A 19,344-nucleotide genomic window follows, 5' to 3' on the forward strand; every position below is an offset into this window, starting at 1 on the left:
AGCCCCCACTTTGACTGAGGCTTGGACAAGGCGAAAGTCAAAGTATACCCCAGGTCCCTCTCTACCTGAGGATTCTGCGGGTCGTTTATAGTCCATTAGACTTGCGTATATAAACTACTTGACCATAAGAAGAGATCATACGAAACTTCGTCGGGGATTAACTCTTGCTACATTGCGTCAAATTGTCATCGTTGGTCGTCGACCCATAAAGCTGCATATATGGTGGATTGAGCCTTATCCTTAGGCGCCTACGTATCCGTTTCTGACGGAATCAAACCGCGTCGTAGTTCGGCAAGAATCGCGACACATGCCCACGATTTATCATCTGTTGGCGTATGTCCAAAATTCATCATCTGCTGACATTTGCCCAAAATTTATCATTTGCTGGCGCTTGTCCGAATGGGACGGGACTTTCCAAGGAGGTTGCCGCCGCTTTCATCATTTGCTTTCAGCTACGGAATTCTTCCATTTCATACTCTTGTATTGAATTGAATTCTTGGTGGATGTCATCCTTTACATCCTGATAATGGTCTCTGAAGCCAACGGCTTCAGAGCCCCCAGTTTGCAATGGATCTAAAGTCGAAGACTTTAGAGCCCCCACTTGAAGCATATCCTGCTATATTTGAAACACAAAAACGTACTAGCAATAATCATCACATAAGCACATTTGGATCATCGATCTTAAAATTGGATTACTTGAAAGATTGGGTCATCGACCCGAAAATTGAATTTGAAAATTTTGAATAATTGGGCCATCGACCCGAAGTTTAAATTTGACATCAATTGGTATGTTGGGCCATCGACCCTTCAAAAATTGAATTTGAAATTTTGAATTTCGAAAGATTGGGGTCATCGACCCGAAAAGATTCCACTACTTAGATCATCTATCCATAATTCGCAAAAGGTTTTTGGAATTTTGAAATTTTGAAATTTTTTGAAATCGAACCTTAATGGGTGTAGATACCTCATTTCTGCACCTCCCGCAAACCACCCGGTGATGATTGGGCCGCATGTTTGATGCGCGGAACGATTTGTGACAGTTCGTAAGATTATCGTCAAGTGATTGCTCAAATATTAAATGTCTACCTCACGGTTGTCATCTACTTACCGATACGGTCGTTTTGGCAGTAATTAGAGTACATTCGGAGTCCGGGTCAAAAACCGTCTCCATTTCCTGATAACTGTTAAATCCCGAGTCAGAATGTTCTGGAATGTTCCGGGTATTTCTATTCCATATTTCACATGTTTTATCTTTTGGCAAATAATATCCCGTAATATTCATATAAGATATTAAGGATGTCGAATTATTTCCGTCCTACCATAACTCAAACGCGGAAATCTTTCTTGAGCGGGGAGGAAACCTCCGGGAATAGACGCAAACGGCGCTGCGCCTCTTCCAAGAGACGCGATGGTCGCTGCGCCTCTTCCCGTGCCCTTTTCGCATGTTTCACGTATCTTTTTCATATCTTTCCGAGATTCACTTCCAAAGAGTCTCCGAAACCCTAATTCCTTCACGTGATTAGTATAAATAGGAGCCTTCGCTCCTCATATTTCTCACGCGAGTGTCCGCCCTTCTCTTCTCCCTTTGCATTCTAGACTTTGTTCTTACTTATTGGCGCCTACGTGCTTGAACTTTCGACCACGTAAGCTCGGATCTTTCCGGTACCAACCTCTCCGTTGCATGACCGACCAATTTGACCAACTACACTCAATCAACTTAATTAATCAATCGTTTTCCTCTTACGAGGGCACTCTCTTTGCATTCGCGTCGAGCATTCACTAATCGATATCTTAGTTCTTCTCGTTTCGTCAACATGTAAGTCTGAGGGTGTATGATCCTTATTTATTTATTGTATTTACCTTTTGTATCACTCATTGTAAGATTTACGTCGAAAATACCTCATTAAAACCGATTTCTAAAACCGTCTTTAAAATCCTTTTTTACGGATTTTCGTAAGATCGACATGATCGAGAAAAAAGACGCGGCAAGAATCGCGCCTCTTGAAAGGAGCGCAGTTCTGCTGCGCCTCTTCGTGAGGGCCGCCATGATTCTCGCTTCTTTTCTTCTTCCTTAAATCTCGTAATTCGTCTTTGATTATTTGTTTTCACTTGTTTTCTTTAATTCTTCGGTACAATAGTTTAATATTCACATGTGTATAATTCATCATTCATTAACATGCTTTAATTGTCAAATCCGACTTAAATCCCTTATAATCCATATTTGCGGGTTTTCGTCATTGAATTCAATTCCGGGTTGTAGAGATTCAATTTGTTCATGTTGAGTTTCTGGAATTCATCTTTGATATAGTTTTCATCTGTTCATTCACATGTTCGTCATTAATTTGTCATTAATTCATCATGTTTAGTTTGTTTCATTCACCGATGTCACTAATTAATCATTCAAATCTTGTAATTAATCCGTTTGCATCCGTCTCATTCATGTTTTACTGTTTTCATGACCCATTCATATGTTAAATAACCTATTAATCACTTTCATCCGAGTGAATAATTTTAATCCATCATTAAAATCACCAATTGACATTAACGGCTTGCAATTACGGCTTCACAGCCAGAACTGAGCCAAGGAACAGACGCAGCGTCTGCTGCGCCTATTCCAAAGGACGCAGCTCTGCTGCGCCTGTTCCTGGCTGAGTTCTGTCCCTGAACTCCGTTTTTGCTTTGACATAGTTTAATTAGTTTACGTATAATCTACTATTAATCGTATTATCGCCCTAATTCCTGTTCGTTAATTTATTCTTTTATTCGTTTTCTCAAATTATCCGTTTTAAAGGTATTTTCGACATAAATCGCCTATCCCAATGTAATTAATGTAATTTTAGTTATTGTAATTCATAATTATTGTATTTCTTTTATTGCTTGTATGTTTTCACATGTAAATGAACATTAAATCCTAATTCGACCCAATTGTATGCTAATTACGTGTCAACCGACTTAGTTAAATCTTCACATGCTAGGATTAAAACTTGGATGTTGCATTGCATGCATATAGCCGACGATATATCAAGTACGAATAACTTCCCTAATCATTAGTAGAGGCCACTATCGAGGCGGGCGGGATTAGGTGTTCGATCAAAAGAGCTTCCTAATACGTACCCTCACCCCTTACTCCAGATCTCCGTGAGCACCCGTGTTCATTGGCATCCACGAGAGTCATTCTAGACATAGAATGCTAAGGGTAACGATTGCTTAGTGTTCATGTCTCTACTTTGTGTCTTGACATGGCACGAGGTACTCGAACGGTTCCAATTTCCCATAAAAATTGGTGGCGACTCCATACAAAATGCAAACGCTTGTTTCGTTTTCACCAAGCGCCCCCGTGGGCGGCCCGCTGTCCACAGTTTGGCGACTCCGCTGGGGATAATACACTTACGTGTAGCCCAGGGTGAAACTTGAACAAGGTTAGGGAATAGTTTGTACAAGACAATTGTCGGTTTTCATAACTCGGTCTTCCTAGGCCCAACCCAACCCATTCGACCAATCGTCCCGTCTAAACGGTCCTAATTCTTATTTGGGCCTAAGGATGGATAGCGATTGACGTCATCCATACCATGATGCTTACTCCTGTTTGTATCAAGGACTTTCACTACTTGAGGAAATGGACAAGGAATCGGCCTTACTCTTGTTTGGTACGAGCCTCTCCACAGACCTCGAGTTTGATTGTTCGGTATGGCAACCCACCCTTTAAACCAAAACCCTCTTAAATGCACTCAGCATCCCGTTATAATGCTTGTATAAATATGTAAACCTTATGTGATCACCATTTCTAAACAAAACCATGACAAATTTTCAAAAATCAAAAACCCTTTCTTCCAAACAAGAATTTCGAAATAGGGCTTCCAATTAGCGCAAAATCCGGTCAAAACTCTGTCCGTTTGTCGAGTCAAAATTCGGGCCACAAGCCCATTTCAAAACCTCACTTCGAGTCCACTCCTACAACTACACTACAGTTGACTAGGACACACATTTTCAAAGACCTTGTCTTTCTTCAAAACTCACTCAACACAAGTGGCACACACCCACTTCACGAGTCAAAACTTTTCCTCTCTTAGCAAGTGTGATAGAATGGTCGATCGTGTTTTGATTCGTCGCCGATTTCTTATCCAGTTTCCAAGATGCCCGGATCAAGTGATGAAACGAATCTCCACCACCTTCAAGACGGTAATGATCGAATCCTCGCCGCGCTAGCCCAAATGCAAATTACCCAAGAACAAACATATGACCGCCTTGAGCTTATCGAAGGCCGTATCTTCTCCGTTGAGGGAAGGTTGCCCCCTCATGAAAGTGAAGTACTACGTAATTCCGATGATGAATCTAGAGACGAAAATCCTTTCGTGGGAATGACTGCAGCTGAGAAAAGACTCCAATAACTAGAGGAGCAATTGATGTACCTTAAGGGTGATGATATTTATAGGGAAAACAATCGCAAGTATGAAGCCGTCAATTCCAAATTGCCAACTAACTTTAACATGACGGATATCCCTAAGTTGAAAGGACATGAGAACCCTTTGAACCACATCCGTGCCTTCAAGGATTACATGTCTATCAAAGGCATCAAACCCGAGATGTTCTTAAGGATCTTTCCTTCATCTCTTGACACCATCCCGAAGCAATGGTTCTACACTTTGGATCACAAGAAAGTCGCTACCTGGGAAGACGCCGCAATCGAGTTCTCTAAGCAATACGCGGATAATGCCGAGATCCAAGTCAACATGCACACTCTAGAGGTTCTTACCCAAAATGGCAAAGAAGGATTCACCGACTTCCTAAGTAGGTGGAGGAAGACTAGCACTCAACTAGTTGAACGCCCGGATGAGGCTACTCTTGTGGAAAAGTTTGTGGATAATCTCAAACCCATCTATGCCAATCATTTGAGATATCAAAACATCAAGACTTTCAAAGACTTGACCGTGTTAGGAACAAGGATTGAAGATGATATCCGTAAAGGACTCTTGTCCAAAACGGTAGGTCGAGGATATCAAGGGTCCACAAGTCGTTCATACGGCTCTACTAGCAAGACCGACGAAGTTAACCTTCTCGAGCCATCTAAGAAAACTACTCCACCAAGAAAATTCACAAACCTTGGGGATACTTACTCCAACGCTCTAAAAAGGTTAATGAAGCAAGGTAAACTCCAACCCATTGGACCTACTCCCGAACCCGAAAGGAAGTCCAAGTTTTGGGATGAAAATTCATACTGTGAATACCATAGGGGCAAAGGGCACGACACAGAAAAATGCTTCAAATTGAAACACGTGCTCCAAGATATGATTGAAGATGGTCGACTCCCAATACCACCAGGAGGTAAACCCAACAACACTCGGAATCCTCTTGGAGTTCTAGTGATTACAAGTGATGAATCTACCTTAGATTGCTCACACCTCATTTCTCCCACCGAAAATGAAATTCATGCAATTGAGAAAGAAAGGCTCTACTCTACTATCTCCCCTACCATTTCCGACTTCATCACATGGGCAAGGAGTGTAGATAGACAAGTGTGGGAACTAGAAAGCATGGTAACGACCTGACGCAATCCCAACGCAATACCTAAAGAACGTGTACCATTAATCTTCTCTCAAAATGCCACTATGAAAGAAGTAGTCACCGTGGTTGATAAACTAGTCGATCAAATCATACGACTAGAAGGTAATATCATGAGAATGAGGGAACTAGCTGCAGTTAATGGGGTTTGGGCCGATGATGATGAGGACGAATATCTCATTGAAAACTCCCTAGTCAAAGAAATAGTCCAAAATGGTGAAGACCAAGATGTGGATCACCTAACTCGTTCGGGTCGCCCATATCAAAGCACTACTCAAAACGGTCCAACCAACGTCATCACACCAAATGACAGCGAAGATGACCCCACTGATCATTTGCTCAAGCAATTACAGAAAACAAAGGTGATCTTTCGGTCGGCAACTAGTAGCAAGCTCATTCCCACATCGCCAAGCTTTACTGCAAGCTTTGGCCAAGCTAAATGTAGCACATAACTCTACTCCTGAAGATGTAGTTAACTTGGTCTTCCAAGAATCACCTAAGCTAAGTAATCCTATTACTTTCTCGGACGAAGACTTGCCACCTTTTGGCGCTAGTCACAACCTCGCTCTATACATCACTGTCATTTGTCTAAAGAAGAATGTGCCAATGACCTTGGTAGATGATGGCTCCGCGGTCAACGTCATACCCCTCAAGACGGCATACAAGCTAGGTATGAAAGAGTCGGATTGGACCCCTACCAATCAAGGTGTGCGTGCACGACGAAAAGTGGTAGGACTCGCTAACCTAACCATAGCCACGGGACCAATCGAACGAAAGGTTAACTTCTTAATAGTGGACATCGAAGCTTCATTCAACATACTTCTGGGAAGGCCTTGGATTCATGCTTCCAAAGCGGTAACATCCACCCTTCATCAAAAGATCAAGATCCCACTAAATGGCAAAGTAGTGACGATCACTTCGTCACCCATCAAGGCAATAATCGAGAAGCAATCAAACAATCAAGTCCTTGCGGATCCCGTATACGAACTTGGGGGCTTCCAAAGTGTAAGTGTCATAGAAAGCGAATTGGCACCCTTATACTATAATCCCTACTCCAACTTGGTGGTCAACCACATACTCAAATCCCAGGGATACTTCCCTGGAATGCCTTTGAACCCAATTCGGAAGAATACCTTCGCACCATACAAGGAAGGCAACTCAACAAGAATACCACTTGGACTAGGGTACAAACCCACAAAAGAAGAAGTTCTCGAAATGCTCGCCCAAGTCCAAAATCGCAAGCACGTGGGAGTCCAAATGAGGCCATATCTCCCCACTTTAAATGGGTACTTTGTTCAAGAAGGAAGTTCAGAACTCTTTCATGGATTTCCCGAACCTTGGCATTATCTTGAGAGGAAGTTAGCCGGAATCGAGATCTTTCACGATTGCTACTTCATCCCTCCAGAAACGGTTCCTACCGTCAAAACCCGTCAAGCACCTTGCTTAGACGAACAAGCTGTTAGCCTATTGTTTGGAGAAGATCGATTCGTTAGGGCCGCGCAGGATGAGATCTTTACTATGATACTTCAGGACGATCGCTTCAACCCCACCGCATTGATCACAGAAACCGACACAAAGCAACAGAAAGGGTGGAGAAAATCTATCAAATGGACCAACAACCAAGGAAGATTCTTTAAGCTCACCACTGGAGAAGGAGAGATATTCAAAGGAGAACCAGAAGACGACGAGTTCGAGTCGGAGTCGGAGTCGGAGTCAGAGTCGGAGTCTAGAGAAGTCATTAGAGAGTCTATTCCTGTCGTCATCCCCACTCCCTTCGTTTCTCCTAGCTTAGCCTCGAGTAGTCACAGTAGTTCGGGAAATGCCCCATTCTTGTCCCTTTGCCGCCACCGACCATGGATCGGTTGGCTTCTTTGTTTCAACTTTACTCAAATCTTAATATGAATAAATCGGGTTCTGCTTACTCTTTGCGTTATCTTGAGTGCAGTGCATTTACGATGATACCGAGGATGACCAAGACCCAGACTCAATCGAAATACCTCCCTACGTAGCCAAAGAAATACTACAGGAAGGGGAAGGGGGACCTGTAATAGAGGACACCGAACCCATCAACGTAGAAACCGAACTAGAACCCAAAGAACTTAGGATAGGGACTACCTTGAACTCAACCGAAAGGGCCGATTTCATAGACCTCCTAAATGAATTCAAAGACGTTTTCGCTTGGTCCTACAAAGACATGCCAGGGATCGACAGGGATATCGCCGAACATAGGATTCCGATTAAGCCAGGTTTCAAACCTCAGAAAAAGCGAAGCTTCGACGAATGAGAACGGAATGGGCTCTAAAGATTAAGGAAGAAGTTGACAAGCAATTCAAAGCCGGGTTCATCAAAGTTTCCGAGTATTCTGACTGGGTAGCTAACATAGTACCCGTACCCAAAAAGGATGGGAGAATCCGTGTTTGTGTTGACTTCAGGGACTTGAACAAAGCAAGTCCAAAAGATGACTTCCCTCTACCTCACATTGACATATTAGTGGACAATACTGCAGACCACGCGTTACTATCCTTCATGGATGGATATGCGGGTTATAACCAAATCAAGATGGCCATGAAAGATATGCACAAAACCGCATTCGTCACCCAATGGGGAACCTATTGCTATACGGTAATGCCGTTCGGATTGATCAACGCCGGAGCTACATACCAACGCACCGCAACTACGCTCCTACACGACATGATGCACAAAGAAGTCGAGGTATACGTAGATGACATGATCGTCAAATCCAAGGAAAGAGAGGGACATATTGCGAACCTTCGCAAGTTCTTCGCAAGGCTACGAAAGTACAACATGAGACTCAACCCCCAAAAATGCACATTTGGGGTAACATCGGGGAAACTCCTGGGATACGTCGTTAGCCAACGCGGTATAGAAATAGATCCTTCAAAAATCAAAGCTCTGATCGAAATGCCACAACCTCAAACAGAAAAAGAAGTCAGAGGATTCCTGGGAAAAGTACAGTACATAAGTCGATTCATATCGAAACTTACGATGATTTGTGAGCCTATCTTCAAGAAACTCAAGAAAACAGACCATACCATGTGGGATGATGATTGTCAAAAGGCGTTTGACCGAATCAAGGAGATATTGGCCAAACCACCAGTGCTCATGCCGCCACAACGAGATCAACCTCTTGGTTTATACCTCACAGTAACGGAAACCGCCATGGGTGCCATGCTGGCTCAAACTGTAGGAAGCGAAGAAAGAGCTATTTACTATCTAAGTAAGAAGTTCTTGGAATATGAGTGCAAATACTCACAACTCGAAAAGACATGCCTTGCTCTTGTGTGGGCAACGAAGAAGCTACGTCACTACATGCTTAGCTACTCCGTCAAGATATACTCCAAAATGGATCCAGTCAAATACCTCTTCGAAAAACCCGTCCTCAACGGACGTCTGGCAAGATGGACTCTGATGCTCTCAGAATTCGACCTTAAATATGTGCCACTGAAAGTTATAAAAGGTCGCGCCGTCGCCGAATTCTTCGCAGAAAATCCTATCAACGACGCACAAACCATAGATACTTGGTCATTTCCCGACGAGGATATACTCCAAACAGATGTAGACTCCTGGGATCTATACTTTGACGGAGCATCCAACTTAAGAGGATTCGGAATAGGAGTGTTGCTCATTTCTCCTGAAGGTGAGCATACACCGATTGCTGTCAAACTCGACTTCGAGGTAACAAACAATGCTGCAGAATACGAAGCTTGTCTCATTGGACTACAAGCGGCAGTAAGCTTAGGCATTAAAAACCTCCGAGTAAATGGGGATTCGTCGCTGATCATCAACCAAGTTACAGGATCTTGGAAAATCCGAAGTGAAAGCCTCGCACCCTATCAGGCTAGGATAGACCAAGTCGCTCAATTCTTTGATCATGTAACATACCTACACCTACCTCGGGAGGAAAATCAATTTGCGGACGCTCTTGCGAAACTTGCATCCTTGATAAACATGCCAAATCACATGATGGAAATGCCTTTATGCATCGAACGACGGTCAGAGCCGGCTTATGTCCATCAAATCACCGATGAAGAGGAAATCGCACAGGAACCCTGGTTCCAAGCAATCCTGAATTTCAAGCTTAATGGTACCTATCCACCGGATATGGACAAGAGGGGACAACGTGCTATACGCCTACTAGCTTCCCAATACATTCTGATGCAAGGAGAATTATACAAAAGAACTCCTCTTGGTGTAGTGCTGCGTTGCCTTGATCATTCACAGGCATGAAAGGTGATGGAAGAAGTCCACGACAGAGAATGCGGTCCTCACATGAGTGGGCCTATGATGGCAAATAAAATCACACGTTTGGGATATTATTGGACCACAATGGAATCCGATTGCATCAAATACGTGAGACATTGCCACAATTGTCAAATCTTCGGGAATGTACAACATGTCCCTCCTTCGTTGCTCTACACGATGACATCTCCCTGGCCATTTTCTGCATGGGGAATTGACATCATCGGGAAGATAACCCCAGCCGGAACAGGAGGTCACTGTTTCATTCTAGTGGCAATTGACTATTTTACCAAATGGGTAGAAGCGGCTTCCTACACTGGTCTTACAGCCAAAAACGTGGCAAAGTTCATACAAAACAACATCATCTGTCGATATGGTTGCCCACATGAGATCATTAGCGATAATGGGTCACACTTCCAAGCTGAAACCGAGCAATTGCTAGCCAAATACAAGATTAAGCATCACCACTCTTCGCCCTATAGACCACAGACTAACGGCGCGGTAGAGGCGGCAAACAAGAATGTTGTCACGATTCTCAAGAAAATGATCGACAACTACAGAGATTGACCAAGCAAAATACCCTTTGCCTTATGGGGGTATCGTACATCTGTCAGGACGCCCACTGGGGCTACTCCTTTCTATTTGACCTACGGCATGGAAGCCGTACAACCAGTCGAGCTAGAAATACCATCCCTGCGTATTCTACTAGAAAGTCAAATTCCGGAGGCCGATTGGAAGAGGGACAGATATGAAGAACTCATCCTCCTGGATGAACGTAGGCTACGCGCCTTACATAATGTCCAAACATATCAAGCACGTATCAAACGAGCTTTCAACAAAAGAGTTAGGCCAAGAAACATCAAAGAAGGAGACCTGGTACTCAAATCGGTTAGAGCTCTTTTTGCCGATCGACCCACGGGAAAATTCAAACCTAATTGGGCCGGACCATTTCTAGTCAAATCCATACTCCCAGGGGTGCGGTTAGAATTACAGACCTAGATGGGAATGAGTTTTCAAACCCCACAAACCTTGACCAACTGAAACGGTATTATGCCTAGAATAGGAACAAACACGCGCCTCGCGTAAACCCATGTGTCGCTCTTGTGGCACTAAATAAACGGCCCCTGGCCAAGCTGAAATAAGCTAAATGTCACTGTGCTCTTGCATTTTGACAAGTTTGTCATCCTCATATCATCAAATAAACTAAATTCGCACCTCCAGAGTAAGCAAAAGCTCATGCTTATTTTCTATGTTCATTACAAGCTCTTGCTTCGAACAATTATTCTTTTACATTTACTCGAACTACGCGCAAGGGTTTGATTTCGCTTTTCAAGTGAATACGTAGGCAATCCTTCACGGGATTCAACCCATTATATCTAAAATGTAAATAGAAGGACATTTGCATTGCATTTGAAATTCGACAAGAATAATAAAGTAGAAAATCTTAACGGTTTCATAACCATTTAACCTTTTATTTCATTCAGTTCCTAAATAATGGTAGTACGTTACATAATAAAAATAGAACAGGCTAGGATTCTAAAAATCCCTCCTTTTTTATTACAACAACAATAATAATAATAATCAAATAATAAATAAAGATTCGGGCTATTCCTCCATCTTTCCCTTGCCCTTGTCATTCTTGTCATATTTCTTGTCACGACCTCGAGCCGGGCGCTCTTGCACCACTTCAGACCTAATCACCAACGGTCTTTCTCGAGGCCTAACCCTGCCATTCTTGCCAATCACCATTTCCGCGACAGGAGTAGTCTTTGATTTCTTCGAAGGATGAATGACCTGAAACCCAGCTTCTTCTTCTCCCTCTGTCAGATGCTTCTCCTTCTCTTTCTCTCCCTCGCGCACCTTGTAGTCAACAGGCTCGCGTTTCCTCAGTCTCTCGCGCTCTTCCGGAGTTGCAGCCTTTCTCCACCTCAGATAAGAATCCGACACCCACAAAGCATTGGCGGAGAAGCTCAAGAACCACATGTTTCTTTGGGCCCATTTAATAGCCCACTCTCTTCGCCTTTCTGTAGTAAGTGCCATAGCAGTCTGCGGGACGGTATCAAGCCTAGGGATCGTCTGCTTCAGCCCAAGTTGCCTCATCAGTCTTTCCGGAAAGATGCATACCATAAACTCCAATCCCGGAATGCGCACGGACCTAGTGGGATCTAAAGAAGATACTCCAGTGAAAGACTTGAGGTGCCACCACGGTACAACCCACCTAATCAACGGACCATCATCATTCTTCAGTTTGTTCTTCCAATAGTCACAGACCCGGGTAAAGTCCACCATGTACAACCGCGTCCTCATCGCAATCGAACGAGCATGATAGAAAAGTGCATGAACTGGGGGCTCGATCAATCGGAGCCGTTCCATAAGCCAAACCTACCAAGAGCAGGCATTAGACATCACAAAAAAAAAAAAAAAAAAAAAGAAAAAAAAAAAAGAAAAAAAAAGATGTCTTTTACCTGCAAAATGACGGGACTACCCAAGAACGGCAAATCGCGGTTGGATTTCCTATTATCCAAACCCAAGATAATCTCCCCTAAGCATAAACAAGCTGGGCTCCTGCGCAGCTCCATTTGCTCAATAAGACCCAAGAGACGGGGATCACCTCTCAAATCTTCATCAACGTGTCCTTGGAAGACATACACGTGCAGCAAACAAAAACCAAATGCCCTCCTCCTGGCAACATGAGAAACAGTAGGGTCGGCCCTGTTGATGAATCGGTCTACAAAGTCCAACATTCTCATGCCTTTCGGGGTAACTAAACGGTCCACCTCGAGTCTAGTCAGTCCAAGCAAGTCTCTGAATTTGCTCTTATACCCTTGTGAAGTGGAAGGAATGGCAGGTAGATGTTCGGGGTCCCACCCACCAATAGCAGCAATTTCTTCAGGAAATGGGCAAATGTCACCTCCTGGGAACGCGAAAACATGATAATTCGGGTCCCAATAGTCAAGGCAAGCATCCAGGAACGGTTTTACAACCTTAATGAGTTTCAAACTCAATAAAGACCCAAGGTTATAAGCACCCATGTCATGCTTCTCCATATTTGAAAATTCATTGGTCCATTCCTTCAAACGGATCTCCAAAGTATTCATGATGACAATTTTTTCTCTTGAAGATTTATTTTTGGGAGTTTTATGTGAATAGACGAAGAAGAGACGAAAGATTTATGTGAATTAAAGCTCCGTCGACGCTTCTATTTATACTAATTGCTGTTTCCAAAAATCCGCCAGAACGGACCGGTGGGAACAGCGCGGCGCTCTTCCGCCGCGCCACTTCAAAGGGACGCGACTCATGCTGCGCCTCTTCCCCGATCTCACTTCGTGATTTCGCGTTGGATCTTTCCTAATTCTATAACGCATGATTTCCTATTCCTGCGGGGTTTTATTTTGGTAAATACGAGAAGTTTACCATGTTTCAGGCTTCCTAGATTCGCGGACACGCATTTCGAGGCGACATCGACATTTCTGCCATTATATCACATTCGCATATTTCATTTTAAACATAATTTTCACTTTAAATTTTAGCTTATGTATATTGATTTCTTTCTATTTCATTTTCTAAACTTATAGATTTCTCCTTTTTTCTTTTTTTAGGGGGTAACCCTCCCTACCGTCCGGTCATTTCCGGCAAATTTTTTGCATTTTTGTGCTTTTCTTTTGAGTCTCATTTTGCGCTAATTAAGGCCATATGTATATAAAATGGATGTTTTGCGTGATTTCTATGTAAATTTCGGCAGCATGACGGCGTAAACCGTTGTCTACCAAACCTGTTCAAGAACTAACCTGCAGATACAAGCAACACAACCCAGCAACAAAGGCACTCAGGCCGTCGTATATACACCAAACAGAGCAAATGTACAAGCAAACTGGGGGCTTGCGCCCCGAACAAAGTCCAAAAGTCTAAGCAAACTGGGGGGCTTGCGCCCCAAACAAAGTCCAAAAAATGTTCAAAATCAGATGTCCAAATGTACAAGTCTACAAAACTACACAAGACTATTGCTGGGCGCCCTCCAACCCGGCAACTCTCGCCACAAGAGCAGCGATCTCGGCATCTCGAACCTCGAGCTCCCTCAACACACGAGCGGTCTCCTCCTGAGACTGGGTCAACTCTCGCTCCAGCTCGCGGTCACCCTGTAAACAGCAACAAATTGGCTCATGTCAATCAATTCAAGCAAAATAAAAATCATCAAAAAAGAGAGATAGGCGTAAGGTTCATACCTGGCGACCTCGACCACCGACGAGTGCCTCAATGGCAGTAGCTCGCAGCCGGTTGGCTACCCTCCATAGTGCCACGAACCGGGACGGCGCGACCTGCATTATCAAAAGCAATTCTCAACAAATTGAACAAATTCAATCAAATGTGTTCCTACACGAAAGTTATACAAGTTAGAGGCTCACCCTCTGAATCAAATGTTGCCAGTCGCCTAGGCCAGCATCCGTCACAGCTACGTCAAAGTCATGCAGCTCGGAGATCGTCGTCCTCCCGGTCGCGTCAGTGTACTCAAGGGTCTCGGGGTGCTCTGGGGGCTCGATGCCCGCCGCCTCGACCTCCTACAAGGACAAATAGCTCTCATTAATCGATGATCTTTCGTCGCAATTCTCAAAATCAAAATCAGGAAAAGAGTAAAAGATACTCACCACTACTGGCCAGTGCGCCAACCTCCCGTAAAGGAACGCCGAGTAGTCCTCGCCAGGGAGAAGAAGGTCGTCACTAGCACCAGCCAAGTCCGCCTTCCTCTCAGCCTCAGAAGGCTCCCTAAAACATCGTCCTGGGAGGATCGACGGGAACCGTCAACGCGTCCCGAGAGCACTGATGAGCCAACCGCTCGCCCAAGTACCACACAGGACCCATCGACGTCCTCAACAGCAGCCGGCTCGGGCTCCCAGGTCGAAGGACCTCAGCAACTAAAGGAGGTGCTCCAGCGTACTCCACCCAAGGTCTGGGCACCCACTGCGACAAGATAATACAACGATCATTCCTATGATCAAGTAAAGGCAAAGCATAAGAAATATAAGTAAATACAAAAAGGATACTCACGCTGCTCAGCTGAAGGGCGTTCACGTCCCGCCGGTAGACATTGTGAGAAGAACGCTTGCTCTTCGTCCGGCACATCACCCAATCCCTCACCACGGGATAGGCCCTCTCCAGCGGCTCCGTCCTCTTGGGCGCGAGACTCGGGAAGTAAGAGTACACCCACGCCTGTAAAACAGAATAATCAATGACGATCTTTCGTGATTTGATAAAGAAAGGAATTCACTTTGGTCTAAAGGTTCATACCTCCAACAAGTAGTCCGGTCCGAAAAGACCGGGGAGAAGTCCCCTTCTCCATCAACTCCGGACGAACCATGGCCCTCATAAAGCGGATGAGGATCGCAAAACCAAGTGATGACCCGGTCCCAGCGCCCTAGAGAACTCAGGTCGAAAGAAAGGGAAGAAGCTTCGTCGATAGCCTCTCGCCCTTGTCTCCGAGGTAAATCGAAGACAGGAACCACCAAAGCCATAGACGAGGCCCTCGCTCACCAGACAGAGGAGGAGCTGTCTCCCTCCCATCAATCGTCACCGGCGCCGGGGTCTTCCCGCAAAGTAGTCTCGAACGTAAGAACGGGTACCAAACCCAAGATCTTTGTGACAGCCTTCGGCGACAAGTTCCAGCCGATCAACCTCCTCGCCTCGGCCGAGTCCGCCCTCATGGCAGTCTCTGGCCACACCATCTCCTCGGTCCCACACGGCAGACCAGAAATCATGCCGTAATCCTCCAAAGTGACTCCCACCTCACCAAAAGGCAGGTGAAACGTGGAAGTCGTATCCCAGAATCGGTCCAAGAAAGCGCGGACCAGGCTAAGGTTAGCCCGCAACTTCCTCTTCACGATATCCCTCAAGACCTGAACCAGAGGACCGAACGCTCCACGCTCGATCATGGCCCTCTCCTCTGCCGACAGCTGCTCGTAGTGCTCCATCGCTGTCGTGTAACCCGAGAACGACCTGATGTTCCCGGCCTCCTATTATGATTTGAAACAACGCTATCTTTAGTTTTGACTGAAATTTGAAAGAAATTTGGACAAAAAGAATGAAAGAGGATGGGTAATGAGTTAGTGAATTCCTATTTACCAAGCTCTTCACCGTCCTGTAGGACAGGTGACCCTCTGCAGCCCACACGAGGTGCCTACTCTCCCAAGTCTCAGCCCACGCAGGAGCTCCCCTCAGCTGACGACCTCCTCGCCCGACGTTGGCTTGTCTCGGAACCTCCTCCTCCTCGACGGCCTCCTCCTCGTGAAACTCAGCAGCCATCACCGCAGCGGTGAAGGCCTGCTCTAAAGCCTCCTCAACAGTAGTGGCGTCTATCTCCATGGGAGTCCTCCCAGAAGTAGAAGCCTCATCACCTGCAACGTTAAAATAAATACAGGCCGCGTCACATGACGACAAGCCTTGGTTAAGGAGTTTTCGAGCCTTCAAAGCCCTGAAAACACCCTTTCCTTGCCATCTTTGGCCATATTCCCACCAACCCAATCACTCATGTGATAAATTGGGTCAAGTCAAGTCCAAGTCGAAGCCTAGTTCCAGGTTCGAGTCGAAAATTCGGCAGCATTTCGCTATAACGGCGATTATGCCCTAGAAAGGTGTCCCGAAAAAGTTGTTACAAACCAAAATTCCGAGATGGTAGAAAGTTTACCCATCATCCAAGGATCCCAAATATCAAATTTCATCACAAATGGGCAGTCCTAAGGCTATTTTCGAAGCAATTTACGGTTTAGCTGTAAAACCGTCTCAAATTTCACTCAAAGGCTCAAAACTCGACAAAAATTCGAAGCAAATACATGGTTATGTTCCTAACATTGCCTACTATCCGTTTCTAACATCAATTTGGCATGGCAAATCCATTTGGGGGAAAAGCCCCAAATTTTCGATCAAAAGGGTCGAAAACCCTAAATTTCGCGGCTCAAAATTCAACAAATACAGAAGATTAATGCAAGATTGGGATACATACCTCGATTAGTCATATTTAGTGCAAGCTTTTGAATCAAACCTTGGCGGAAATGGTGAAGATTTGAGAGAGAAATTGCAAGAATTGTGTTTCGAAATAATGAACATAACCCTTCTGATTTTCGCGTTTTTACGCAGGAAAGTCAACTTGGGGAAAAGACGCAGCAGGCGCTGCGCCTCTTCCAAGAGACGCAGCTCTTGCTGCGCCTCTTCCTTGTGTTCCCTCCATACGGATTTTCAAAAATTCGTTATGAATTCGTTATTTGTGGGCCCATCTTTGGTGCGCCTCTTCCTCGACGCTGTTATATTCTTTTGGTCCATTTCGACGATTTTCTTTCGTTCCGGCCCGCATTTCATCAGCCAGCAGCAGACTGTTGCATATTATTTATTTTCCCCAGCGCAGCAGTATTTTGCAGTATTGCTCAAATCCTTATATCCAGCGCAGTAGTATTTTGCAGTACTGCTCACTCAAGATTTCTCCCATGACGATCAAGATGTTCCTAGTCGTCAATATATTCCCCAACAAGAGTTCGCTTGAGACCGACGCAAGCAGATTCAACCTCAAGTTTTGCTAGAATTCGCTTGAGACCGACGCAAGCAGATTCCCCAGCAGTTTCTACCGACGTCCTGCTGCTTTCACTATATTTTGTGTTGCCCCGCGGAGTTCGACAGGGTGTCGTTCTCCAGAAGTTCCTATACCCAAACCCTAGCTACCCTTAAGTTGACCTTATTGTTAGGCCTCCTTCCCGTCAATGCTTTCCTTTAGGGCCCCATACCCTAGCACAATCCTTATATATCCTTTAGGTCTTACCCTTAGCTCCCATGCTTAACCTTAGCTCCTACGCAACTCCGAAAGCATCTCGAGAAAGAAGTCCCAGGTATGGTCTCTTCTTATGGCTGGCGAGCCTCCCTACGTAGTCTAATGGACTTTAAACGACCCTCCCCGATAGTCGACAGACTCTAAAATGTTCCCGACGACAGGTCCTTGGTTCAGACCCCTTGAGCCGCCTCGCGTCGCCATAGTCGTCATGTTGTAATCTTCGATTGACCTGATGGCTATACTTTGACTTTCGCCTTGTCCAAGCCTCAGTCAAAGTGGGGGCTCTGTAGATACCTCATTTCTGCACCTCCCGCAAACCACCCGATGATGATTGGGCCGCATGTTTGATGCGCGGAACGATTTGTGACAGTTCGTAAGATTATCGTCAAGTGATTGCTCAAATATTAAATGTCTACCTCACGGTTGTCATCTACGTACCGATACGGTCGTTTTGGCAGTAATTAGAGTACATTCGGAGTCCGGGTCAAAAACCGTCTCCATTTCCTGATAACTGTTAAATCCCGATTCAGAATGTTCTGGAATGTTCCGGGTATTTCTATTCCATATTTCACATGTTTTATCTTTTGGCAAATAATATCCCGTAATATTCATATAAGATATTAAGGAAGTCGAATTATTTCCGTCCTACCATAACTCAAACGCGGAAATCTTTCTTCAGCAGGAGGAAACCTCCCGGGAATAGACGCAGCAGGCGCTGCGCCTCTTCCAAGAGACGCGAGCATGGCTGCTGCGCCTCTTCCCAGGCCCTTTCGCATGTTTCACGTATCTTTTTCATATCTTTCCGAGATTCACTTCCAAAGAGTCTCCGAAACCCTAATTCCTTCACGTGATTAGTATAAATAGGAGCCTTCGCTCCTCATATTTCTCACGCGAGTGTCCGCCCTTCTCTTCTCCCTTTGCATTCTAGACTTTGTTCTTACTTATTGGCGCCTACGTGCTTGAACTTTCGACCACGTAAGCTCGGATCTTTCCGGGTACCAGCCTCTCCGTTGCATGACCGACCAATTTGACCAACTACACTCAATCAACTTAATTAATCAATCGTTTTCCTCTTACGAGGGCACTCTCTTTGCATTCGCGTCGAGCATTCACTAATCGATATCTTAGTTCTTCTCGTTTCGTCAACATGTAAGTCTGAGGGTGTATGATCCTTATTTATTTATTGTATTTACCTTTTGTATCACTCATTGTAAGATTTACGTCGAAAATACCTCATTAAAACCGATTTCTAAAACCGTCTTTAAAATCCTTTTTTACGGATTTTTAAGATCGATGATCGAGAAAAAAGACGCAAGAATCGCTGCGCCTCTTGAAGGAGCGCATTCTGCTGCGCCTCTTCGTGAGGCTGCCGCAGTTCCTGCTTCTTTTCTTCTTCCTTCGTCCTCTGTAATTCGTCTTTGATTATTTGTTTTCACTTGTTTTCTTTAATTCTTCGGTACAATAGTTTAATATTCACATGTGTATAATTCATCATTCATTAACATGCTTTAATTGTCAAATCCGACTTAAATCCCTTATAATCCATATTTGCGGGTTTTCGTCATTGAATTCAATTCCGGGTTGTAGAGATTCAATTTGTTCATGTTGAGTTTCTGGAATTCGTCTTTGATATAGTTTTCATCTGTTCATTCACATGTTCGTCATTAATTTGTCATTAATTCATCATGTTTAGTTTGTTTCATTCACCGATGTCACTA

This window comes from Silene latifolia, chromosome 3, assembly GCF_048544455.1.
Source record: "Silene latifolia isolate original U9 population chromosome 3, ASM4854445v1, whole genome shotgun sequence".
NCBI classification, from domain to species: Eukaryota; Viridiplantae; Streptophyta; class Magnoliopsida; order Caryophyllales; family Caryophyllaceae; genus Silene; species Silene latifolia.